At 43.2% G+C, this 26753-nt stretch overlaps 1 protein-coding gene across 3 annotated transcripts in view; it reads left to right on the top strand.

The window, feature by feature from the left end:
* TFRC (transferrin receptor) overlaps positions 1-26753 on the top strand; it is a 147734-nt gene that overhangs the window by 88990 nt on the left and 31991 nt on the right. The gene's annotated exons all lie outside the window — the stretch shown is intronic.

The following is a 26753-nucleotide window of genomic DNA, read 5'->3' as shown; positions in this document are numbered from 1 at the left end:
TGATCAGCATATCCATTTTCCAGTTGGGAAAACTTAAGAGTGGTTAGGAACTTGCCCAACTTGTAAGGAGTACAGTCAGAATTTGAATCTAGGTCAACTGACTCCAGAGCCCATGTTGGCCTGTGCTACCATGGAACCTGCAGCCTGAGAGCTGGTTGGTGTTGGTTAATATCCAGGGTTCAGAGTGATGGCAGGGGAGTAGGCATCTCCTCTTGGCAGACATCCAGATCATGATCCCCTTGGGGCTTCTTGGTTCTCTCCAGAGCCCAACTACTGTGGAGCCATGGGGATGAGATGGAGTCTGTCCTTCCTTCCTCAACAGGAAGCCCACTTCTTCCCGGGAGACAGTGAGGGGTGATAAGGCCATCGTTAACAGGGTCACTATATTGCACAACGTCCGTGTTTGTCAGTGGTGCTCCCCACTGACATTGAAGCTCTCTGGAGCTCCCTGGAGCTTCAGTGCAGAGGGTTGGTAGCTAGTGGTATAGTCTGTGAGATCAGAGGGGTCCCAAGTGAGGGAGCAGAAAGGGCTACAATCTTGCACAACCTAGGCTCGGGCAGGACAAGTGAACCCAGATTTCTCAGCGAGTTGCCCTGTGCCCCAAGTGCATATGCCCCAATAGCTTCCCTGTGCAACAGGCCCAAACTGGAGACACAGAGCCACCTCTGAGAGAAGGGTTCCTCTCAGAACTGTCATTAGTACCATGAACTCTAATTTAGCAATAATGAGAAAGAGAACACAGAGCTCTGACTTGGGGCCACGCTGTTGACATGTCAAGCCTTCACTAAATTCTTCTTTAGTATCGTGCTAACTGCTTTCATTAAGAGACTTTGTCATGAAAAGTCATAGGAAACTCACTACTGAGCTTATCGCAGGGGCCATTAAGGAAGGTGGCCAATACCACATCATACCCAGGGTCTCTCTTATGAGGTTCTAGGAATTTTTCTAGGATTTTAGTATAAAAAAGGCTGAGCTTCTCCTCCTGATCAAAACAGAAATGCTGCTGTGAATCTTGTTCCTAAAGTGTTTCTTTATCTGCTGTAGACTTAGGAAGTCAGAATCCATTCTGGGGCCCTATTCCAACAACTGTGCAAGACTTCAGAATCTGTATTTTTCAGACAGAGGCCCAGCCTGCCTGGTTTCATCTTTTCTCCTGTCATTCTCAGTAGGACCCAATGGATGAAACAGCAGACTTGGAGTCAGTCCCACCTTGGGCATCAACTGTGTGATCTTAGGCAAAATACTTAACCTCTTTGAGCCTGTGTCCTTATCTGCTGCTGCTGCTAAGTTGCTTCAGTCATGTCCGACTCTGTGCGACCCCACAGATGGCAGCCCATCAGGCTCCCCCGTCCCTGGGATTCTCCAGGCAAGAACACTGGAGTGGGTTGCCATTTCCTTCTCCAATGCATGAAAGTGAAAAGTGAAAGTGAAGTTGCTCAGTTGTGTCCAACCCTCAGCAACCCCATGAACTGCAGCCTTCCAGGCTCCTCCATCCATGGGATTTTCCAGGCAAGAGTACTGGAGTGGGGTACCATTGCCTTCTCTGTTGTCCTTATCTACAAGATAATAATACCTACCTGACCGGGTTGTTCTGAGAATTAATAAAATTACTTGTGTAAAATAATTAGCCCAGTACACAGCCTATATTAGTGCTCAACAAATGATAGTGTTGGCTAAAAAAGATGCACAACTTGAGAGTTGTGAGTTAAGTTTTATTTGGGGCAAAATGAGGACTGTAGCCGAGGAGGCAGCATCTCATATAACTCTGAGAGTCTGCTCCAAAGTGGTAGTGGGGGAAGGTCAATATATAAGGTTTTGATGAAGGGGGAGTTCAATACCATTAAGCAGTCATTTTACAAAAGTTTTTGTTAGTCATGAGGATCTGATGTCACCATGAAAGGATTTAGTGCTTCTCTAGGTATGACGACTGGAGAAGGGAATGGCAAACCACTTCAGTATTCTTGCCTTGAGAACCGCATGAACAGTATGAAAAGGCAAAAGGATAGGACACTGAAAGATGAACTCCCCAGGTCGGTAGGTGCCCACTATGCTACTGGAGAACAGTGGAGACATAACTCCAGAAAGAATGAAGGGATGGCGCCAAAGTGAAAACAATGCTTTTGCAATAAGGAGTTCCTGATCTGAGCCAGAGTTAGCTCTGGTCTTGTTTTGGCTGACTGTATAGAGCTTCTCCATCTTTGGTTACAAAGAATACAGTCAACCTAATTTCAGTATAGACCATCTGGTGATGTCCATCTGTAGAGTCGTACTCTTGTGTTGTTGGAAGAGGGCATTCTCTTGGCAAAACTCTGTTAGCCTTTGTCTTGCTTCATTTTGTACTCCAAGACCAAATTTGCCTGTTGTTCCAGGTATCTCTTGGCTTCCTACTTTTGCATTCCAGTCCCCTGTGAAGAAAAGGATATCTTTTTTTGGTGTTAGTTCTAGGTCTTGTAGGTCTTCATAGAACCATTCAACTTCAGCTTCTTTGGCATTAGTGGTTTGGGGCATAGACTTGAATTACTGTAATACTGAATGGTTTGCCTTGGAAGTGAACTGAAACCATTCTATTGTTTTTGAGATTGCAACCAAGTACTTCATTTTGGACTCTTTTGTTGACTATGAGGGCTACTCCATTTCTTCTAAAGGATTCTTGCCCACAGTAGTAGATATAATGGTCATCTGAATTAAACTCACACATTCCTGTCCATTTTAGTTCACCTGATTCCTAAAATGTCGATGTTCACTATTGCCATCTCCTGTTTGACCACTTCCAATTTACCCTGATTCATGGACCTAGCATTCCAGGTTCCTGTGCAATGTTGCTCTTTACTTTCACCGCCAGACACATCCACAGCTGGGCATTGTTTCTGCTTTGGCTCAGCCTCATCATTCCTTCCGGAGCTATTTCTCCACTCTTCTCCAGTAAAATATTGGACACCTACTGACCTGGGTGGTTCATTTCTCAGTGTCACATCTTTTGCCTTTTTATACTGTTCATTAGGTTCTTAAGGCAAGAATGCTGAAGTCATTTGCCATTCCATTTTCCCATGGAACCCATTTTCTCAGAACTCTTCACCATGACCCATCATTTTTGTGTGGCCCTACATAGTATGACTCATAGTTTCATTGAATTAGGCAATGAAATGTGTGGTGCATGTGATCCATTGTGATCCATGTGATCACTTTGGTTAGTTTTCTGTGATTGTGGTTTTCATTCTGTCTGCCCTCTGATGGATGGGGATAAGAGGCTTGTGCAAACTTCCTGGTGGGAGGGACTGACTGTCAGGAAACTGGGTCTTCTGGCAAAGCCCTGCTCAGTTCAGTTCAGTCGCTCAGTCATGTCCAACTCTTTGTGACCCCACGGACTGCAGCACACCAGGCTTCCCTGTCCATCACCAACTCCTGAAGCTTACTCAAACTCATGTTCATTGAGTTGGTGATGCTATACAACTATCTCATCCTCATCCACTCTATAGTGGGGTTAATGATGACTTTCTTCAAGAGGACTTATGCCTTGAACAGGCACTCAAAGCCAGTGCTCTGGGACAGCCGGAGAGGTGGGGTAGGGAGGGAGGTGGAAGTGGCGTTCAGGAAGGGGAGACACACGCACACCTGTGGGTGATTCATGTCAATGAATGGCAAAAACCACCACAACAGTGTGAAGAAATTACCCTCCAATTAAAATAAATTAATTAATTTAAGAAAAAGGGAAATTATGCCACACGCTGCACCTTCCAGGACTGCTGTTGCCAGAGCCTCTGTCCCCATTGCAGACCACTGCTGACTCATACCTCCGCAGGAAACACTCCAACACTCAAAGGCAGGTCTGGCTCAGTCTCCTGTGGGGTCACTGCTCCTTTCCCCCAGTCCTGGTGTGCACAGGTTTTGTTTGTGGCCTCCAAAGCGTCTCTGGTGGGTATGAGGTTTGATTTTAAATGCGATCGTGCCCCTCCTACCGCCTGTTGGGGTTTCTCCTTTGTCTTTGGTCATGGGGTATCTTTTCTTTCTTTGTTGGGTTCCAACATTCTCTGGTCGATGGTTATTCAGCAGCTAGTTGCAATTCTGGTGTTCTCTCAGGAAAAGATGAGCTCCCGTCCTTCTACTCCACCATCTTGAGGTTATATGTGTTGTATAATGTATGTCTAATTTTTAAGCAACTTTCAAATATGCAGTACAGTATTATATAGTCACCATGTTGTACGTTACATCCCCATTGCTAATTTATAACTTTATAAGAGGAAGTTTGTAGCTTTTGACCTCTTTCACTCATATATATATATTTTAAATAAACTTTTTTTTTTTCCATAATAAGATTTCATCCAGGATACCTTATTTCCTGTAGTTGTGTTTCCTTAGTCGTCTCCAGAAGGTAAACGTTTCTTAGACTTTTCTTTTTTGGTGAACTTCACAATTTTAAGGTGTGCTGGTAAAATATTTTGTAGGATGTCCTTCAATTGGGGTTTGTCTAATGTGTCTTTCTGATTACATTGGAGTTACCATTTGTGGGAGCAAAACCACGGAAATGGTATTTTCATCACATTGTATCAAAGGTGCTATCAAAATTACTCATCTCTGTTGATGTTGACTTTGGTTACCTAGTTGAGGTACTACTGCTTGTAAAGTTTTCTTTTATCTCCCATTTTTATACTGTACTCTTTGGAAAGAAGTTACTATTCACAGTCCACACTTGAAAAGTAAGAGGTTTGGCTCCATCTTCTTAATGGAATCATATCGCTATATATTATTTGTATAGGAATTCATCTATACAGAAGATTTGTCTATCTTTCCCACTTAGTCAATCATTTATTTATATTAGTAGGATCTCATCAATATTTATTTTATACTTTGGATAATAATCTAGTATTCAATTCAGTTCAGTTCAGTCGCTCAGTCCTGTCCAACTCTTTGTGACCCCATGAATTGCAGCATGCCAGGCCTCCCTGTCCATCACCAACTCCTGGAGTTCACTCAAACTCATGTCCATTGAGTCAGTGATCCCATCCAGCCATCTCATCCTCTGTCGTCCCCTTCTCCTCCTGCCCCCAATCCCTCCCAGCATCAGAGTCTTTTCCAATGAGTCAACTCTTCTCATGAAGTGGCCAAAGTACTGGAGTTTCAGCTTTAGCATCATTCCTTCCAAAGAACACCCAGGACTGATCTCCTTCAGAATGGACTGGTTGGATCTCCTTGCAGTCCAAGGGACTCTCAAGAGTCTTCTCCAACACCACAGTTCAAAAGCATGAATTCTTTGGTGCTCAGCTTTCTTCACAGTCCAACTCTCACATCCATACATGACCACAGGAAAAACCATAGCCTTGACTAGACAGCCCTTTGTTGGCAAAGTAATGTCTCTGCTTTTCAATATGCTATCTAGGTTGGTCATAACTTTCCTTCCAAGGAGTAAGCGTCTTTTAATTTCATGGCTGCAATCACCATCTGCAGTGATTTTGGAGCCCCCAAAAATAAAGTCTAACACTGTTTCCACTGTTTCCCCATCTATTTGCCATGAAGTGATGGGACCAGATGCTATGATCTTTGTTTTCTGAATGTTGAGTAGGCTATGTATTTTGTTTCTCTACTTGTTCTAACTTTGGCCACAGGGCACTCCTTCAGTTGGCTCCTGTGTTATGAGACACATTTCCATCAATTTGTTCCTTGAGCATATCCTTACTTTTGGCACCAGAGGATGCTCCAGATTCATCTTGTATATTCCCTGCCCCAGCCATTTCTCCAAGGAATCTGGTTTATTTTTGTTGAAGAATGATGTAAGAAACCAAGATCTGGGTACCAGATGTGCTCATTTTACCTGAATGTTGCTGCTTCTGTGCCCTCTCTGTAGCAGAGCTAGGAAATATACATGTGTAAAATAACAGTTTTTTTAGTAGATTTATTAAGATTTTCTATAAGCAAAATCATATTATTTATAAAATATAGTTTTGCTTCTTCCTTTCTATCTGGATCTTTTTTTTTTTTCCTTTACTACTTTGGCTAGAACCTCCAGCAAAATGTTGAATAGAAGTGGTGAGCGTAGACATTGTTGTTTTCCTCATCTTAGGACAATGCATTCAGGGTTTCACCATTAAGTATGATATTAGCTATGGGTATCTTGCAAAATTGCTCTTTATCAGGTTGAGGTAATTCCTTTCCATTTGTTGAGTGTTTTTATATGAAAGATGTTGGAGTTTTTCAAATGCTTATTCTGCTGTCTGTTGAGATGATCATGTGGTTTTCATCTTTTATCCTATTGGTGTGGTATATTATGTTAATTGACTTTCAGATGTTAAACCAACCTTGAATTTCTGGGATAAATCCTGCTTGATCACTAGTGTATAATCCTTTTCATATGTTATTGATTTCAGTTTGTTAGTATCTTGTTGAGAATTTTCCCATTTGTATTCAGAAGAGATATTGCTCTCTTTTTTTGATAAAGTCTTTGGTATCAGGGAGATACTCAGAATGATTTGGAAAGTTTGCCCTATACTTTAGTGTTTTGGAAGAGTTGTTGAAGATTTTTATTCATTCCTCTTTAAACATTTGTTAAAATTCACCTGTAAAGCAATCTGGGCCTGGGCTTTAAACTGTGGGAAACTTTAAATACTAATTAAATCTCTTTACTAGATTTATGTAGATTTTCTGTTTCTTCTTGAGTCCATTTTAGCAGTTTGTGTCTTTCTAGGAATTTGTCAGTTTCATCTTATGTTTTCTAAATTATTGGCATACAGTTGTTCACAGTTTTACTTTATAGTCTTTTAAAGTTTCTGCAGGTTTGGTAATGATTTCCTCTCATTCCTGATTTTCATATTTTCAGTGAATTTTTTCTCTTTTAAATTCAGTCTGTTTAACTAAAGTTTTGTCAGTTTTCTTAATCTTTTCAAAGGACCAACTTTGGCTTTGTTGACTTTCTTTTTTTATACATGTATACTAATCTGTGTATATACACACACCATGATTATTACTATTATATCTAATACAATCTATTATATCTAATACATTAGGCTAAGCACACACACACATATATATGTGTGTATGTGTGTGCAGACATATATACTGATGTCTGCAACTATCTAGTATTGCTTGATTCATTCTAGACTTCCCTCTCGCTTATCTGTCATTTCACACTCCAAGAATGAGAGGTCTACCTCCCACTATCTGCCATCCATTTACTTATTTGTTCAATCACAGTATACATGTATAGTGGTCTCAGAGTTGTTAACCCATACACCTGTGGGCATCAACTTTGTTAATTAGAGCACAGTGCTTATGTACATTTCCTTTAATCTTACAGCCTCTACTCATTTCCAAAGTCACTTAAGTCGGTACCTACCCTCCACTGTCTTAAGCGAGGTTATATAGTACATTTTAATAATACTTAAAAAAAATCACAGTCTGTATTCCACTCTGAGATTTCCCTGTCCTACTAATTAATTTTTAAAATTTGTATACATTAAGATTGAGTCTTTTTGCTGTAAAGTTCAATGGATTTTGACAAATGCAGTGTCACGCATCACACAGAATAGTTTTACTGCTCTAAAATGTAGTTCATTTATTAAGTCCTCCCCACTCCCCAAGCCCCTGGCAACCACTGATATATTTTCAGCCTCTATAATTTTGCCTTTGTCCACAATGTCATATAAATGGAATCATATATTATGTAGTCTTTTAAGATCAACTTCTTTCACTTAACAATGTGCATTTCACTTAGCAATATTTTCCATGTTCTTGCATGAATTGACAGCTCATTCTTTTTTATTGCTGAATAGTATTTCATCGTATGAATGTAGCAAAGTGTATTTATCCATTCACCTATTGAAGACTATTGTGGTTACTTCCAATTATGGGGGGCAGATTATAAATAAACTGCTCTAAACATTTGTGTGAGGACTTTTGTGTGGACCTAAGTTTTCATATTCACTGAATGAGTGCATAGGAGTGTAATTGTTGGGTTGTTTTATAAAACTGTGTTTAACTTTATGATAAACTGCCAACCTCTCTTCCAGAGTGGCTCTACCATTTTGCATACTCGCTAGCAATGAATGAGGGTTCTTATACACTATGATAGAGGACTTTTCAGCTAAAATGACCCAAGATCTAAATTTATGGCCCTCTGCTAATCTTGCTGTTACTGCTTGGATGGATCCAAGGCCATGGGAAACTGCAGGAAAGTAAGGGAGTGCCTAAAAGGGCGATATGGACCCTTTGATTAATTTTATCAGTCTCCTGGTCAATGGTTAATCTTATAAACACCGGATGTCCAAGGAGGTCTCATTCTGCTAATAGTTATAGAGAGAAAGGATTCTTTCTTCGCTAAACTGATAATGTCAACCTCAGGCCATATATTAATATATTTTGCACCCCTCCCAGTAAACCAGATGCTACCATGCCATTGGGTACTACAGATGTTTTATTTCTCAGAATATGCTTTACTGCTCCCTTTTGATTTTGTTTTTTATGGTAAGAAATGTGTGTAATTGGGTTGAAGTGTTATAGGATAAGATGGTCCTTTTCTTTTAAAAAAGTATGTATTTGTTTGTTTGTTTGTTTTTGGCTGCATCCGGTCTTATTTGTAGCATGTGAGACCTCTGCTGCAGCATGTGGGATCTTTCATTGCAGCCCTCAGGCTTCTCTCTAGTTGAAGGGCCCAGGTTCTTGGTAGTTGTTATGCATGGGCTTAGCTGTCTCATGGCATGTGGAATCTTAGTTCCCCAACCAGGGATCGAACCCATGTCCCCTGCATTGGAAGGAGGATTCTTGGTCACTGGACCACCATGGAAGTCTCCAAGATGGTCTTTTTCTTATTAAATTTGAATTCCAATTAAATATGGACCTTGAGATAGAGCTATGATGGGACAAATAAATATGGCATTGGGAGTGCTGGCTACAAGAAGACCCAGAAGAACTGACAGGTATTAGGACAAGTGTGGGGAAATGGAGTGAGGAAGCCACGTCAGTGATGGGGAGAGTCAAAAAAGAGTAAGAACCCATTTGTGGAAGAGGAAAGGGGTCCATGGCAGAAGTGGGCAATCCCCATGGCAGAGAACCCCATGGGCCTGAATGGAGGAGGCAGAGAGAAAGAAAGATGCAAGAAATCAGCCTATAATGTCAAGATGGGGGGCAAATGCAGTCTTATCTGAATGGGAGCTGAGAGCGAGAGGCTTACAGAGAAGAAACTGGGAGGTAATAATTTAGTTTAGGAGTCATTCTGACCTGAAGTTTTTGTATGTTTGTTTGGTTGGTTTTGATTTTTGTTTTTCCAAAACTGAAGTATGTTTAAATGTGGATTCCAATATGGCAAATTTTCACATATTTTAAAAAATTGCAGTATAGCTGCTGTACAATATTATATAAATTATAGGTGTACATGGCAAATAGATGCGGAAACAGTGGAAACAGTGACAGACTTTTTTTTTTTGGACTCCAAAATCACTGCAGATGGTGACTGCAGCCATGAAATTAAAAGCCGCTTGCTCCTTGGAAGAAAAGCTATGACCAACCTAGACAGCATTTTAAAAAGCAGAGACATTCCTTTGCCAACAAAGGTCCGTCTAGTCAAAGCTATGGTTTTTCCAGTGGTCATGTATGGATATGAGAGTAGGACCATAAAGAAAGCTGAGAGCCGAAGAATTGATGGTTTTGAACTGTGGTGTTGGAGAAGACCCTTGAGAGTCCCTTGGACTGCAAGGAGATCCAACTAGTCCATCCTAAAGGAGATCAGTCCTGGGTGTTCATTGGAAGGACTGATGCTGAGGCTGAAATTCCAATACTTTGGCCACTTCATGCGAAGAGTTGACTCATTGGAAAAGGCCCTGATGCTGGGAAAGATTGAAGGTAGGAGGAGAAGGGGACAACAGAGGATGAGATGGTTGGATGGCATCATTGATTCAATGGACATGAGTTTGAGCAAGCTCCAGGAGTTGGTGATGGACAGGGAGGCCTGGTGTTCTGCAGTCCATGGGGTTGCAAAGAGTTGGACACGACTGAGTGACAGCTGGACTGATCGGTGTACAGTGTAGTGATTCATAATTTTTAAAGGTTATACTCCACTTATAGTTTTTATAAAATATTGACTATATTCCCTGTATTGTATAAATATCCTTGTGGGCTTATTTGACATCTAATAGTTTGTACTTCTTACTCCTCTACCACTATATTACCCCTACTCCCCACTGGTAACCACTAGTTTGTTCTCCGTATTTGTGAATCTGCTTCTTTTATTATTATATTTGCTAGCTTGTCATGTTTTGTAGATTCCACATGTAACCGATACCATACAGTGTTGACTTGGGCACAGCATATGCAACAGTTAACATGTTTTGAGCCTTTCTGAGGGGCCCATGCTATGCTAAGCCCTTTACATGCATTTTCTCACTTAAACCTTTGAGGTGAGCATTATTATTCTCATTTTGAAGACTAGAGATCATAGAGATTTAGAGAGTTTAAGGTACTTACAGATGAGTATCTGTAAGATACTTAGAGAGCTTAAGTTGAGATTTCCACTTCAGCTTGTCTGGTTCAAGGCTGCCTTCTTTGTGTCTATGAACAAAGTTTTAAACACCTTCCATGCTCCAGCGTTGGGATATCAAAGTGCTCACAGCCTGCCCAAGACTCCCCAGGTCTGTTTCTTCCAGAAGCCTCCCCAAGAGCCTTGGTCACAGTCTTCCCTCCCCTGAACTCCCAGACGCTCTTGTTTAGTGACTCCCCAGACACATCTTCAACTCAATGGACATGAGTTTGAGTAAACTCTGGGAGTTGGTGATGGACAGGGAGGCCTGGCATGCTGCAGTCCACGGGGTCACAAAGAGTCAGACATGACTGAGTGACTGAAATGAACTGAACTGAGCCACATCTTGCCTTGAGTTTCAGCTTTTGCATTTATATTGCAATTCCTGAACTTTTAACAACTTACCTTTTCATTTTTTTTCCTACTCTTTTTTCCCTTTGTTTTTAAAAATTTTAAATATTTATTTATTTATTTGCCTGTGCTGGGTCTCAGCCACAGCACGCAGGATCCTTGATCTTTGCTGTGGCATTCGGGATATAGCTCCTTGACCAGGGATCAAACCCAGGCCTCCTGCACTGGGAGCACGAGTCCTAGCCACTGGACCACCAGGGAAGTCCGTCTTTTTTCCCTTTAAATAGACTAATTCTTAGAACACCTTTAGGTTTACAGAAAATTGTGACGCTAGTACAGAGTTCCCGGGTATCCCCCATCCTCAGTATCCCTTATTATCTGTTAGTGTGGTGTGTCTCCCTTTCAGTATTTTCTGTGCAGTCACGTACCCACTGATGTACTTTGGCAAATGCAGTTCATTTAGGCGTGTCTCTGCCTCCTGGAGCTAAGCCCAGTACTCTGCAGAGAAGCCGTCACTCTCCGTGCGATGACGTCTAACTCAGGGCAGTCAGTTGGGGGCAGTTATCCAATAAATGAGCGGTTCCATGTGAGCCCAGGAGCAAACTGATGCCTGAGGAGCTCCGTTCAGTAAACATTGATTGGTTGAGCAGGTGGCTGTGGGGAGACTGTCCTCAGAATCTGTAAAGCGCAGTGTCAGGGAGCAGGGCAGACAGGAGGGAGGAGCACCAGATGTGGGGGAAAAGTGTCAGCTTCCCTTCGGGACAGATTGAATTTGAGCCGGTCATCCAGATGGGGATGTCCAGCAAGAGCCTGGGAGTAAAGATCTGGCACTGAGAGAGAGCACAAATTGGTATTTATATAGTGAGCAGAAGGAATCCCACTAGGGAGGTGCAGATGGGAGCCTGTGGGTACCTGACCTTCAGCTCATCACTTACCTTCTTTCTGATAACTCATGGCATTTGCACATCTGTTGCCCAGCTTGTTTTTACAAAAATTCGTAAAAGTAGAGAACAGTGAAGCGCTTCTATGAGCACTGCGTGTTGGTCATTTGTCTGTTTTAAGTGGTGTCTCAGTATGAAACAAGGAAGCTTCTCTCAATGTTTCAAAGGCTTCTGATACTATAGAAGTAGAATGGTGGGCTTCTGGAAGTAAGTCATCAGAGAGAACCCAAGGGAAGCATTCTGGGCAGCTCTTTATCAGCAGGTTCAGCATAGTGCCTGACACACAATAGAACCTTGGTAGATCCATCCACTACACTGTGAATAAGGTGACAAGAATGGGAACAGAGTTTCTCTATTCTCTGAACATGTGCAACATCAGAGGTATCCCTCAGACAGGGAGAGGGGACTTGAACAGTAGCCCCAGAGCAAGCTCAGGCTTAGAAACAGGATGAGATAATGCAGTGTCTCTGGCAGAGGCAGCTGGTGCCATGCAGACAAGTACAGGGCAGATGCCCTCTGCCACTCAGGCTGGAGGCTGGTGTAGGGCCATTCATGACCCAGCCCAATGGCTGAAAGAAATATGTCAGGGCAAGGGCTTGCCTTCCAGGAGCTAAGCACATAGAGCTACCCAGACAGGCTGGAGTGGTGTCTGCAGGCGCTGTGAAGAGGGGCAGGGCCTCAGGGGAGGGACTAGAGGGTCACCTGGAGCTCAGCTTCTAGGGGAGGTCCTGGGTAGCCAGAGATACTTCAGGTCAGGGCAATCCCCATGGTATGGGGAAGGGCAGGGGAGGGGTAGGATAACCTTGAGAGCACATTCCTGGGTAAGAGTCAACCATGTCACCCACACTGTGCCAGCACCAACCCTCCCCAGCTCCAAGCATGAGTGTCCTTGCCCAGAAGCCACTCCCTCTCCAACTCAGAGAAAAGAAAAAGAAACAGGTTAAGGCTGGTGCCTCACTCAAACCGACCTTTAACTTGGCTCCAAAACTAGCCTTCCAGATGCAGACTCTGTGATCTGTTTCATATACTGTGAATGTGTGAGTGGGTTGAGGGAGGAGGCAGAATAGTAATTTAGTATTGTGTTAGCCAAAAGTTTCATTTGGGTTTTTCTGTAACTCTAGGTCCTCAGTAAGAATTTTTGTGGGTTTGTTTGTTCAGGGTGGGGGTTCAGTTCAGTTCAGTTGCTCAGTCGTGTCCGACTCTTTGCGACCCCATGAATCGCAGCACACCAGACCTCCCTGTCCATCACCAACTGCTGGAGTTCACTCAGATTCACGTCCGTCGAAAGGGGTAGAGAAAATTGGTCATGGTGTTTGTCTTTGAAAATGTCTACATTTGTTCTAGGCTTCCCTGGTGGCTCAGTGGTAAAGAATCCACCTGCCAATGCAGGAGACATGGGTTCAATCCCTGAGTCAGGAAGATCCCCTGGAGAAGGAAATGGCAACCCACTCCAGTATTCTTGCCTGGAGAATCCCATGGCAGAGGAGCCTGGTGGGCTACAGTCCATGGGGTCAAAAAAGAGTTGGACACGGCTAAGCGAGTAAACAACAACAACGGTGCTTGTTCCCGCCCTAGCCCGGTCTCAAGAGAAAGAAGCTGCGGAGCAGAGTCTGCTGACACCGGTCCTCCCGGACCAGAGTCCTGGGTGAAGTTCACAGCACCCAGGTTGTTTCTCCATTTAGTTTCAGAGATACTTTTTTCAGTTCACCCAGGGTCATTAGGTAATCTGCTACCCGGGGACACAATGCTGATTCATAAGGCCTGCTTCATTTGTGTGGAGCAAGACAACTACCACCTGGGACAGATCTTCACATCAGGGTCCAGGGGCTGCTCAGGGGGTGAAATCCTCTCATAACTTGGGATGAGTGGGTGGTTTGGAATTTGTGGTTTGCCAACAAAGAAGTGGAGTGGCCTCCAGGGTTGTTTACTTAAGCTGCGAAGGCCCTGGTAATTTTGCCCTTGTCCACTGAAAAGCTCGGTGGGATAAGAGGCCACTATAGCCACAGAAAGGCAGCTGCCCTGCAGAAACCACTCCAGTGCCAGCTGGCACAGAGTGTCCTCTCTGTGGGAGTACTGCTAATAGAGACACTCCTCCCTCTAAAACCTACTCAAGTGTGCTTGGAAGACCAGCTGCCTGGCATCACCAGTGAGCTTGTTAGAAATGCCGAGTCATGGGGCTTCCCTGGTGGCTCAGTGGGAAAGAGTCTGCCTGCCAAAGCAGGAGACATGGGTTTGATCCTTGGGTGGGGAAGATCCCACATGCCTCGGAGCAACTAAGTCTGGGTGCCACAAGTGTTGAGCCTGTACTCGAGAGCTCTGGAGCCGCTGAAGCCCGAGCGCCCTAGAGCCTGTGCTCCGCAGCGAGAGAAGCCGCCACCGCAACAGGGGCTGCTCTCTGCTCGCAGCTAGTGTAGCCCCTGTCCCACGCAACTAGAGGAAACCCTGTGCAGCGACGAAGACCCAGCATGGCCAAAAATTAAAGAAATAAATAAAAAATTTAAAAAAACAGAAGAAATGCAGAGTCATGGGCCCCTGCTTAGAGTAAGAAGCTGCATTTTAACAGACCCCAGAACACTCATGCTCTTCATAGTTTAAGAAGCCCTGGGCTGTAAAAAAGGAACAAATTTGAGTCAGTTGAAGTGAGGTGGATGAACCGAGAGCCTGTTTTACAGAGTGAAGTAAGTCAGAAAGACAAATATCATATATGAACTCATTTATACGAAATCTATAAAAATGTACTGATGAAACCTATTTGCAGGGCAGGAATACAGATGCAGACGCAGAGAATGGACTTGCAGACACAGTGAGGGAAGGAAATGGGACACGAATTGAGAGAGCAGCACCATGTGCAGAATGGATGGCTAATGGGAGCCTGCTGTGCAGCACAGGCAGCTTACCTTGGTATCCAGGCTCCATGTGGATCTCAAAATCCACTTTAGCTTGATTCATCTCAGCACCCGCAGGGAATCTTTCCTGTCCATAGGGTCCCTCAAGGCTGGACCCAAGGTCTCCTGCCTGAAATGGGGAGGGCACTGGGCTCAGCAGGGCTGCCTTCTATTCCGGATTCTCTTTCTACAGCTCTCGGCTCCTACTGCCTACTTTTGAGTCCTGGCATGGATTTTATTATAGGAGTGGGTCTCTTCAAATGCTTCTCTGAATTCAGTCTCAGAAGCAGTCATCTTACAACATTTAGAGATGGTTTATCATGATTAGCTGCTTTCTGATTACCTGGTTGGAGGCTGTGAGCTTTCATGTCATCAGTTAAGCAAGTTTCAAATTTCACTTTGGCACAAGCGTACTTCTAGGACACATTTTGAGGATCATTATCCCAGGCACATTGCATGTCGTGACCTTGTCTTTATTTATTTATTTATTTATTTTTAAAATTTTTATTTTACTTTACAATACTGTATTAGTTTTGCCATACATTGACATGAATCCACCACGGGTGTACCCCCCTCCTACCTCCCTCCCCATAACATCTCTCTGGGTCATCACCGTGCACCAGCCCCAAGCATGCTATATCCTGCGTCCGACATAGACTGGTGATTCGATTCTTACATGATAGTATACCTGTTACAATGCCATTCTCCCAAATCATCCCACCCTCTCCCTCACCCTCTGAGTCCAAAAGTCCGTTATACACATCTGTGTGACCTTGTCTTTATATGTTGGGATCTTTAATTTTGTGCCTGTAGCATCGAATTCCACTATAAACTGGACTCAAACCCTCCTAAGATGGCTGTGGTTACTAGGTCCAGGCTGGAACTTGGAAGTATGCATTCTGCTCTGGGCCCAGGGCTTCAACCATCTGCCTGCTGGTTAGTATTTCAGTGTTTCAGTACCTGAGATGCAGTGAAGGGTGGTTGTAAGATCAAAGATCTCAAATATCTGAAGCTAAACTATGCCATTTAAAAACTGTGTCCCTTGATATTAATTACTCTGTGTTTTTTGCACTCTCACATATTTGTCTATAAAATAAATATGGTACCTACTTGACAGAATTGTTCAGTTCAGTTCAGGTCAGTCGCTCAGTCGTGTCTGACTCTTTGCAACCCCATGAATCGCAGCACGCCAGGCCTCCCTGTCCATCACCAACTCCCGGAGTTCACTCAAACTCACGTTCATCGAGTCGGTGATGCCATCCAGCCATCTCATCCTCTGTCGTCCCCTTGTCCTCCTTCCCCCAATCCCTCCCAGCATCAGAGTGCTTTCCAATGAGTCAACTCTTCGCATGAGGTGGCCAAAGTATTGGAGTTTCATCTTTAGCATCAGTTCTTCCAAAGAACACCCAGGGCTGAACACCATCTCCTTTAGGATGGACTGGTTAGATCTCCTTGCAGTTCATGACTGTCAAGAGTTTTCTCCAACATCACAGTTCAAATGCATCAATTCTTCAGCGCTCAGCTTTCTTCACAGTCCAACTCTCACATCTATACATGACTACTGGAAAAGCCATAGCCTGGACTGGATGGCCCTTTGTTGGCAAAGTAATGTCTCTGCTTTTGAATATGCTGTCTAGGTTGGTCATAACTTTCCTTCCAAGGAGTAAGCGTCTTTTAATTTCATGGCTGCAGTCACCATCTGCAGTGATTTTGGAGCCCCCTAAAATAAAGTCTGACACTGTTTCTACTGTTTCCCCATCTATTTCCCATGTAGTGATGGGACCAGATGCCACAATCTTTGTTTTCTGAATGTTGAGCTTTAAGCCAACTTTTTCACTCTCCTCTTTCAGAATTGTTAGGAGGCTAAAATTGATACTGTGTAAGCGAACAGGGTTCTCAGACTGACACCTGGGAGCCTTAGCTCTAGGACATAGCTTCTCTACCATTCAGGAGACTGTGTGAGGTGAAGCAGGGGAGCCAGGCCAACTCTCAGTCTCCTCCTTGACCACATTTCCGTGTATGAGAAAGAAAACTTTTGGCAGGATCCTTTTCCAAACCAAGGGAACATTTGTTTACTTGCATGTATTAAGCTGAAGAAACCAAAAAGTTTCTGATGATACAATATTTTTCCAAACACTGTATTTGCTGATTTAGGATTTGGATTTAATCATCTGTTTGCAACTGTTTTCTTTACACATTTATTCATGTTTCTCGTTTATATTAGCAACGACCCAGAACTTCACAGCCTCTTTTTTTACCCCCTTATTTGAAGACCTCAACTTATGATAAATTTGGCCATACTGCACAGAGTTTATCAGAACTGTGTGTTGCTATTTAAAGATGCCAGATTTAACACCATAGAGGAAGGGGAACTAAGATACAAATTTAAAGTGGTTCCAAATAGGAAAAGGAATATGTCAAGGCTGTATATTGTCACCCTGCTTATTTAACTTATATGCAGAGTACATCATGAGAAACGCTGGGCTGGAAGAAGCACAAGTTGGAATCAAGATTGCCAGGAGAAATATCAATAACCTCAAATATGCAGATGATACCACCCTTATGGGAGAAAGTGAAGAGGAACTAAAAAGCCTCTTGATGAAAGTGAAAGACGAGAGTGAAAAAGTTGGCTTAAAGCTCAACATTCAGAAAATGAAGATCATGGCATCTGGTCCCATCACTTCACTGCAAATAGATGGGGAAACAGTGGAAACAGTGTCAGACTTTATTTTTTGGGGCTCCAAAATCACTGCAGATGGTGATTGCAGCCATGAAATTAAAAGACGCTTACTCCTTGGAAGAGAAGTTATGACCAACCTAGATAGCATATTGAAAAGCAGAGACATTACTTTGCCAACAAAGGGCCATCTAGTCAAGGCTATGGTTTTTCCAGTGGTCATGTATGAATGTGAGAGTTGGACTATGAAGGAAGCTGAGTGCCGAAGAATTGATGCCTTTGAACTGTGGTGTTGGAGAAGACTCTTGAGAGTCCCTTGGACTGCAAGGAGATCCAACCTGTACGGAAATCAGTCCTGGATGTTCATTGGAAGGACTGATGCTAAAGCTGAAACTCCAGTACTTTGGCCACCTCATGTGAAGAGTTGACTCATTGGAAAGAACCCTGATGCTGGGAGGGATTGGGGGCAGGAGGAGAAGGGGACAACAGAGGATGAGATGGCTGGATGGCATCACCAACTCGATGGACATGAGTTTGGCTAAACTCCGGGAGTTGGTGATGGACAGAGAGGCCTGGCATGCTGCGATTCATATGGTTGCAAAGAGTTGGACATGACTGAGCGACTGAACTGAACTGAAACTACAGATGTCAAAAGGAGGAAGATGAAACTGATTTATTGATATTTTGAAACAAAGTTAATATATTTATTTTAATTCAGTTGCTCTCCATGGGACTTCCCTGGTGGTCCAATAGTTAAGACTGCATTTTCAGTGCAGGGGACATGGGTTTGATCCCTGGTTGGGAAACTAAGGGGGATTCCCAGGTGGCTCAGTGGTAAAGAATCCTGCCAGTGGAGGAGACACAGGAGACGTGGGTTTGATCCCTGGGTCGGGAAGATCCTTTGGAGAAGGGAATGGCAACCCCCTCCAGTATTCTTGGGCTTCTCTGGTGGCTTAGATGGTAAATAATCCGCCTGCAATGTGGGAGACCTGGATTCAATCCCTGGGTCAGGAATATCCCCAGGAGCAGGGAATGGCAACCCACTTCAGTATTCTTGCCTGGAAAAATCCCTTGAACAGAGGAGCCTGGTGAGCTACAGTCCATGGGGGTCACAAAGAGTCAGACATGACATGTGTATGGCTGAGTACATACACATGCACGCACGGGGATCTAAGATCCCACATGTGCACAGCATGGTAAAAAAAAAAAAAAAGGAAGCTCCTCATCATGGATAAGTACACATACTAAGAATTTAGTAAATCAGCTTGTCTTGTAGAGATAATATGAATGCATTGCAATTCTATTAAACCTGTACTTAGATTTCTTTGATGGGTTGGTGGTGAGATAAGTAGGAGTCAGCATCATCAACCTTCAGGTACTGCCTGTTCTGGAGCCTACATGCTTATGGGAATCATTAATTTCTCCCACCTTGAGGGGACTTCAGTATCTAGAAAACAGCTCAAAGCTATTCTTCCTGTGTGGAGATAGTGAAGGACAGGGAAACCTGGCATGCTACAGTCCGTGGGGTTGCAAAGAGTCAGACACAACTGAGCAACTGAACAACAACAATCCATTGATGGGAACCAGGACTCTGCCCCAAAGCTAGACTACTGTTTCTCTTGACCATTTCTCCTTTGTCTCACATTCTCTCCCTTTCCAGGCTCCTCTATTCATAGGATTTTCCCGGCGAGAATACTGGAGTGGGTTGCCATTTCCTTCTCTAGGGGATCTTCCTGACCTGGGAATTGAACCCTGGTTTCCTGCACTGCAGGCAGATTTTTTTACTGACTGAGCTACAAGGGAAGCCCTTTCCCTAATTAACAACTGCTTAAATCTGTCCATTGGAACTCAGGGAAGGTCATGGAGGCTGTGGTGGTGGTGGTTTAGTCACTACGCTGGGTCCGACTCTTGCAACCCCATGGACTGTAGCCTGCCAGGCTCCTTTGTCCATGGGATTCTCCAGGCAGGAACACTGGAGTGGGTTGCCATTTCCTTCTCCAGGGATCTTCTCGACCCAGGAATCGAACCCAGGTCTCTTGCATCGCAGGCAGATTCTTCACCGACTGAGCCATGAGGGGAGACCCTTTGGAGGCTGAATGCAGGCTATTTCCGATAATCACAGAAACGGGGGACACAGAAAAGCTTTGTGCCCGGGAGTCACACAGAGCCCTGCTGGATCTCAGGGCCCTGTGTGAGATAAACGACTAGAATCATTTTTAGCACACTCAGTTCAGTTCAGTTTAGTCGCTCAGTTGTGTCCAACTCTTAGCGACCCCATGAATCGCAGCACGCCAGGCCTCCCTGTCCATCACCATCTCCCGGAGTTCACTCAGACTCACGTCCATCGAGTCAGTGATGCCATCCAGCCATCTCATCCTCTGACGTCCTCTTCTCCTCCTGCCCCCAATCTCTCCCAGCATCAGAGTCTTTTCCAATGAGTCAACTCTTTGCATGAGGTGGCCAAAGTACTGGAGCTTCAGTTTTAGCATCATTCCTTCCAAAGAAATCCCAAGGTTGATCTCTTTCAGAATGGACTGGTTAGATCTCCTTGCAGTCCAAGGGACCCTCAAGAGTCTTCTCCAACACCACAGTTCAAACGCATTAATTCTTCGGTGCTCAGCTTTTTTCACAGTCCAACTGTCACATCCATAGGGTTTTTCTAGGTTTACCTCTCTTCACATGTACTCCTGGCTTGGCTTTGAAGTGAAGTGAAGTGAAGCCGCTCAGCCATGTCTGACTCTTTGCTCCCCCATGGACTAGAGCCTACCAGGCTCCTCTGTCCATGGGATTTTCCAGGCAAGAGTATTGGAGTGGGTTGCCATTTCCTTCTCCAGAGGCTCTTCCCCACCCAGGGACTGAAGCAGGGTCTTCCGCATTGTAGGCAGATGCTTTACCGTCTGAGCCACCAGGGAAGTCTTTTAGCACACAGTAGATGCTTAATAAATCTTAGCCATTATCTGTCATTCAGCTATAATATCAAGGATGTTCCCAGCCAAAGACTAGATTCTTCTGCATCATTTGCTAATTAGAGTAGCAATAAACTGGGAAAGAGAGTCTGTGTATAGTCTATCAGACTGCAATAGTATGTGGATATTATGTTACCCACGGAAAAGAGAAAAACAGGGAATAGTAGCACAGTTAGCTAGTACATGCAAAACTAGATTCTGAACCCAGGTTTCTCTGCTCCAAAGCCCCGCCTGTCCCCTTTGAACTCTTGCTGAGAGCTCAGCATGAGGTTACAATGTGCAGTGGCTGTTAAGGCAGGGACTGAGGTGGCTGGCAGATGGCATTTGTAAAGGCCTGGAATAGAGGAATGGTAGTCCCACTCCATTCTTCTGTTTGACCATCTGGATTGGTCAAACTATGCTTCCAATACTGACTAGTGAGTGGGGAAACGTAGAATCGTGTCCTGTGGTGGCCTTTAGAAGGGATCAGGATGTTTCGCCCGAAGGAAAGATGATAGCTGTGGACATAAGAGCAGTCTTCAAACAATAACCAATTTATCAAAAGTAGAAGGGAAAGAGAATTCAGTATAATGTGAGTGAAAACTTTTTTTTTTGGCCACACCGCATGGCTTGCAGGGTCTTCCCTGACCAGGAATTAAACCCAGTTGGCAGTGAAAGCTGAGTCCTAACCACTGGACCACTAGGGAATTCACGAGGTAAAAACTTTCTAATAGTCTGAACTTCCCAAGGCTCTCCCAAACCTATCAAGGTTTTGGAAGTGATAAATTTGCTCTCATTGGAATGGCTGAGTAGAAGCTACACAAGCACTTGATGAGATGAAGTAGAGACATTTTGTTAGATGAAATCTCCATATGTTTAGTGGACATCTGTTACAGGCTGTGTATGGTACATGAGTTAAAGTTCCTTCCAGATTTGAAATTCTGTTATGAAACTAGAAGGGCTCAATAGGACCTTATATCCTGCTCAAAACTCTGACTTAGAGCACTGTATTCATTGGCATAAATAATCTTCTAATTAATGTTAAAATTAATTATGTATTCTGCTTTCCCGCCCTGAGTAACTTTTACCACTTGCTATAAAGTAGGGGCAAATTCGACCATATTAACCTGGATTGCTCCTGCTCCATGCTCTCCCACGTGAGCTTCCTCTTAGCACAGAATAATTTAGTCAGGAGTATTAGGACTTGAAACTGAAGGTTTTCAAGTACATTTTAAAGGGGAAAAAATGAAAAATAAAGTGGAAAATAGTAGCAACCTCAAATACATTAGTTGACAATCCTCCTTCATTCTCTGGAACAATCCTGTTTCAGTGTGCAGAACTCCACATTTTTATTTTTGTATTCTAGTCTAAGGTGATTGCCCTGAGCTTAGGATTCCAAAGTAAAGAAAGTGGATACAGGTTGTCAAATAGGAGCTGTGGGCAGAGCCAATGTAGGTTGGAATGGCATCTATAGTAGTTACTGGGAGGACCTATACTGTGTGTCCAGCAGAGTTCTGCCATCATTGACCAAAGTGTGTTTGAAAGCATTTGAAAAGACTTGATCTGTGTTCTCTAACAGTGCCTTCCCACTCAAAAAACCTCAGTCAATATTTGCTCAAGTGCAGGATGGTAGAAAGTTGAAACAGTGGGCAAAATAACAGGGAGAATCCTTTCAAGTTGATGTTTAACTTTGAGCAAGTTGTTTGTCCTGTTCGCTAGAAAGATTTATGCTTCGAGAAAGGAGATGGATTAGGACGGTGGTTTTCAAACACAGGTCATAGCTCCCTGAGAGATTAATTTAATAGGTTGAAATCAGCATTTTAAAAAATTAAATAGAAAATTCCAGACTGCTTTGCACACAGCAAGGGTATTATTTAATGAAACTTTTACTTGTTTCATGTGAACATATACATATACCCATATATACTGGCTGCAGTCCATGGGGTCGCAAAGAGTCGGACACGACTGAGCGACTGAACTGAGCTCAACCGATACTGGATTGTTCAGTCAAGTGAACCTTTTACCATGGAGCCGTGGAGCGCAGTCAAAAATGTCTGAGAAATGCCGACGTCAGGGAACTCATTTAACATTTGGGCCACAGAGAGGACCCCAGAAAAGCAAATGATTTTGAATCTTCAGTTTCTGAGTTGGCAGATTAATGTATTTTATAAATTGTGACAAAATATACATAACATAAACAAGGTAAGGGGAAAAGCACTAAATGCCTTTGTCTAAAAACGAAACACCTCCCCCTCCCAACCTGCATCATCTTAGAGGCTTGGATTACAGTGCTGTCCCTCTCTCCCATCCTCCTTGGGTTTCCCCCCAGGTTCTTTTTTTTTTTTTTTTTTTTTAGTTTTTTATTTTTTAAATTTTAAAATCCCCCCAGGTTCTTGATCTCTATCCCCTGGAATGGGTGTATGTTTTGATTTTGATATTGTGGGGCAAGTAGCAAAAGTTCCCTCTTGTACTTGTGCCTGAGTTAGAGATGAGAGTGTTTATATTCGATTGTACTTTTACATTACAAAATAGATGATTAAAAAACAGGTAGCTAACTAGAATGTATTAATAAATAAGCATCCATGGGCTTCCCAGGTGGCTCAGCGGCAAAGAATCCTCCTGCCAGCGCAGGAGCCATAGGAGACCCAGGTTCGATTCCTGGGCCGGGAAGATCCCCTGGAGGGGGGCATGGCAACCCACTCCAGTATTCTTGTCTGGAGAATCCCATGGACAGAGGAGTCCATGGGGTCACAAAGAGCTAGACATGACTGAGCACGCATGGGCGTATAATTTGGAACAAGATTTAAGAGTAGAGAGGTACAGTCTGCCTTAATAAACAGACTTACCTTCCTTTTCAGATCTGGGCAGTTGGCTGTCGCAGACCTTGATTCACTTTTATTTTTGCTTGTATTTCATATTTGGATGCTTATTATTTGTTCTTTAAGTATAAATTCTATTTCCCCAGCCATGTTGTTTGCATTTTCAGGGGTACAGATTCCTTTCCTATCTCTATACGTGTCTTTCCTGGACACACAATGCTGTTCTGTGCTGTGCTTAGTCACTGAGTCATGTCCCACTCTTTGTGAGCCCATGGGCTGTAGCCCTCTAGGCTCCTCTGTCCATGGGGATTCTCCGGGCAAGAATACTGGAGTGGGGATCTTCCCAACCCAGGGATCGAACCCGGTTCTCCCACATTGCAGGCAGATTCTTTACCATCTGAGCCGCCAGGGAAGCCCACAATACTACTCAATGAGCATTATTGTATAAATGCAATAAATGGTAATTAATTACCTTTTCCTCTCAGCCATTATCAATAACGGAGTCATTGACAGACTGGACTCAGAGCAGTCAAGTGCCACTGAAGATGAGAGAGTCAATCCCTAGGCAGGTTGATAAGAAGTCTGGGGTCCCTAAGGAGGAGAAAGGGGTCTGGGGCTCTGAAAGAGGAGATAGGGGTCTGGAATTTTCAAAGAGAAGGAAAGGACAAACTTTTTTTCCTGTATTCCTTAGTAAGGATTATATAACAACAATGTATCCTGCTTGTTTCTCCTTCCTGAAAACCTTCTGACTAATCCTGATATCTTAGAATGTATATTATGGGAGTGGGTCTGGTAAGATCTTTCTGTTGTTAACTATAATCCTGTCATCTTAAAATGTAAATTGTGGGAGTTTAGTTCAGTTGCTCAGTTGTGTCAGACTCTTTGTGACCCTATGGACTGCAGCACACCAGACCTCCCTGTCCGTCACCAGCTCCCAGAGTTTACTCAAACTCATGTCCATTGAGTCGGTGATGCTATCCAACCATCTCATCCTCTGTTGACCCTTTCTCCTCCTGCCTTCAATCTTTCCCAGTATCAGGGTCTTTTCCAATGAGTCAGTTCTTTCCATCAGGTGGCCAAAGTATTGGAGTTTCAGCTTCAGCACCAGTCCTTCCAATGAATATTCAGGACTGATTTCCTTTAGGATGGACAGGTTGGATCTCCTTGCAGTCCAAGAGACTCTCAAGAGTCTTCTCCAACACCACAGTTCAAAAGCATCAATTCTTTGGCACTCAGTTTTTTTGATAGATTGTGGGAGTGGGTCTTATAAATTGTGGGTGTGGGTCTGGTAAAATTTTTACAACCTTGAGATGTTCTTTTGATTTATTGTAGTAATTAATGAAAAAGTATTTAATTCCCTTGCTAAGACTAGCAAAGGGGGCACTCTCCGTCTCCCTTCTGATGTCTATGTCAGAAGCTTTCTCAGTCCCTTTTCATACTTTTATAACACTGCTACACAAAAGTTTTTGAGTGATCAAGCCTGGTCCCTGGTCCCAAAGCTAAATCTGCTTCTTCAGAGATCAAGAATCTGACACTGTTCACCATAAGCTATCAAAGACAACTTTCCTTTTCTGGACAAATAACATCATTGCTAGTTGCTTAGAACTTTTCATTTTCCAGGCCACATTTACTCATTTGGCTTGGTCTCTGAACTAGCAGCACGTCGTATTTGTATAACTGTGTAGTTTAAGGAGCTTGCCTACTTTTTACGGGGGAAAAAACGTTATTTTCTTGGTGAAGGAAATAAAAGCATGTTATCTCTATGTGGCCAATGGGAAAACTGAGGCATAGAGCGCCATTAAGCCCATCGTTCTGCAGCACAGTTGGGACAGCTCTGGACTAGTCACTTCATCAATGATTTCTCTGCTTTACTTTTTCCTGTTACTCCTCTCTCACTGAAAATAGGAAGATTCCTGCTTTCATCTCAAGGTGAAGAAAAGGGAGGGAGGGAGAATTTTGCAGCTAATGATTCCTGTAACTCTCTTCCACCACTGGTTTCCCTGAGGTATTTACATAGAGTAGGATTTTTTAATACACACCACAGGAAGCTGGTCTCATCCATCTAAGTCTGGCCTGAAGACATCTTCCATGTTACTTTTCCTGCCTGATCCCGCTCTATTCCACCCAGACAGACTCAACCAAAGATCTTCTCTGTGCCAGAGTAGACTGTGGTTTTAGGAGACTGCACCTGCCTTATCTCATTTAAACACACAGAAAATCTGTGAAGCAAGTATTTTTTTATTCTCATTTAAGAGCTGATACAACCCAGGCTCAAGAAAGTTGAGAACTCCAGTTGCTTAACTTCAGTTTTTGTGCTCTTTCCCCAGATCTCCAGGGTTTTTATTTATTTACTTTCTTGTTTATTATTTAAGCACATTGTACACCCCTCTCCAGTCTCCAATTTCCTTTATGCAAACTTCTAGTATACATGATTTTAAAACAAATTTTGTGTGCCTTTTGGAAGAACTGCATGTATTTTAGGTCTTATGTAGGTCCGTGGAAGGTTGGAAATTGAATAATATCCATTTCAGTTATGATGAATAGTTTAAATAAAGTTACCAAAAACGTATTTCATTGCAAACATCCAAGTTATTGGTCTCCAGAAGTGGGAGCTAATGCTATGCAAAAATGGCAACAACAACAACGACAAAACTCTGATTTAAAAAAGTAAAATCTTTGAACATATGTATGGAATATTAGACAAAGCAGAATTGCCTCTCCGTATGGTTCCACAACGAAGCATGACAAATTAATTTTGATCTACTTGAAATTACAGAGGAGGGAGATCCCGCAGAGCTTCTAGGGAGAAAGGGATAGTGAAGGGAATGTAATTGCATTGTATCCCTTGTTACTAGTAAAAGCATGAAAATAAACATATAATTGACATGCTTTTTAGTGTCTTCTTTATGGTTTCATTAGGAGCCTGGTAGGCTGCAGTCCATGGGGTCGCTAAGGGTCAGACACGACTGAGCAACTTCACTTTCACTTTCTAGTCAATGTAAACATTTTAATTTGGATTTTTATAGATTATATCCTGACCTGCAGTCTCCTAATTAAATTTTCTCCACGTGGTTATAAGATTTTCACCTGGATATCAGCATTGCTTGTTTCTTTTCTTTTAAAGTCCCACCAGCCTGGGAAGGAGAAGGGACTCAGTCGACCTGCTGTCAGAATTTCAAGTTGGCCCCATCAAAACGAATCTGTTACATTCCTTGCTTTTTTTCTGTGCAGATCCACTAAGGTGCAGCGATATTACTACATAGGAGATTTTAAAATACTTTACCTTAGCGAGACTTTAGGTCTTGGCAGTATAGAGAAGGGCGGTGCACAGACATCCCTGCGGGTAGTAAGGGGAAGAGCAGAATCTCAAGGCCGGGAAACAAATTTGCATTACAGAGGACTGTTGTCTCCCCTAGGCTCTGACCTGGAGAGTGCTTATCTGTAACCCTTTTTATGGCCCAAGACTCTTCTCGCTTAGGGGCTATTTGTCTAATCTCGCTCACTGTATATTACCGACCAAAGAGAGGGAAACGGTGAGAATGTTTGCTAAGACTTTAGAAAGTGATAACAGTCCATTTTATTTTATTACGCATTGCACAATCCTATAATAACAACAATGACAAAGAACATCAAAGT

Source organism: Ovis canadensis, chromosome 1, assembly GCF_042477335.2.
Source record: "Ovis canadensis isolate MfBH-ARS-UI-01 breed Bighorn chromosome 1, ARS-UI_OviCan_v2, whole genome shotgun sequence".
Taxonomy (NCBI): domain Eukaryota; kingdom Metazoa; phylum Chordata; class Mammalia; order Artiodactyla; family Bovidae; genus Ovis; species Ovis canadensis.
The sequence above is the reverse complement of the archived record's forward strand: the minus strand, read 5'-3'. Positions and strand labels throughout refer to the sequence as shown.